We start from the raw sequence: 1134 nt of genomic DNA, 5'->3' as shown, positions 1-1134 counted from the left end.
GCCTTTAGAGTTGTCCAAATGAAGTTCTTAGCAATGTATATTACTAATCAAAAATTAAGTTTTTATATATTTACGGTAGGAAATTTACAAAATATCTTCATGGAACATGATCTTTACTTAATATCCTAATGATTTTTGGCATAAAAGAAAAATCTATCATTTTGACCCATACAATGTATTGTTGGCTATTGCTACAAATATACCCCAGCGACTTAAGACTGCTTTTGTGCTCCAGGGTCACATATGTCAATGTTGTTTTTTTATTTTTTTTATTTTATTTCCTAATTTTTTTGACTTGCTTTCTACCTCCATCTCTCTTTTTCACAAGTGTCTTTTTTTGTAAATTTTTGCACAAAAGTATGCACGCACAAATTGCGTGTCAAATGTGCAGACAGATGCACAGACTGTTCAGTATCTCCCCAAAACACTCCATCAGTCAAAAGCTGCTTTCCATAGTTCCATATCAAAGGCTTGCCCATGCTTTCAGAGAAGAGCCGGTGGAGGCAGAATAAGGGTTTGGTAAGTGCCATCGAGATGCTTAATGCATGCCTGCAGACAGTCTTTGGCTAGTTCAGCGGCACGTTATTAGTGGAAGCCGGTAGATCCCCCTCCCCAAACACTAATTCCCAGCCTGGGCAGAGAGACCCTCGTCGACGAGCAAATGGATTTACTGCTGCCAGTCGCAGGCCCGGATCTGCATTGCAAAACACACATGTGCTGCAGAACACGGCTGCGCTGGCACAGCGGCGTCTGTTTGTGTTCGAGTCGTATTCCTGCCATTGCTCACATGACTGCCATTGTCTGCTGCACAAGTAACCAAAACAGTACTTGCAATTGTGCTGTGACATTAAATATTTCCTCTTTTCCCCAAACCTGCCCATACAGAAACATCATTTATTGCCCTATATCACAGTGATAATGTCATATATGTTACCTATAAGGCCATATATAATTTCCACATCCATAATTTATAGCATATATAACATGTGGTAATATCTATATGAAGATTTGTTTGTATTTTGCGCTGTAATTGTATTTTATGTAGCAACCATATATATATATATATATATATATATATATCCTCTTTCCTATTACTTGTTTCACTTCTGTTTCAGTTTTTATAACCATTTCTTA

Source organism: Sinocyclocheilus rhinocerous, unplaced genomic scaffold, assembly GCF_001515625.1.
Source record: "Sinocyclocheilus rhinocerous isolate Xijiao unplaced genomic scaffold, SAMN03320098_v1.1 scaffold2298, whole genome shotgun sequence".
Lineage (NCBI taxonomy): Eukaryota > Metazoa > Chordata > Actinopteri > Cypriniformes > Cyprinidae > Sinocyclocheilus > Sinocyclocheilus rhinocerous.
Note: the sequence above shows the minus strand (reverse complement) of the source record.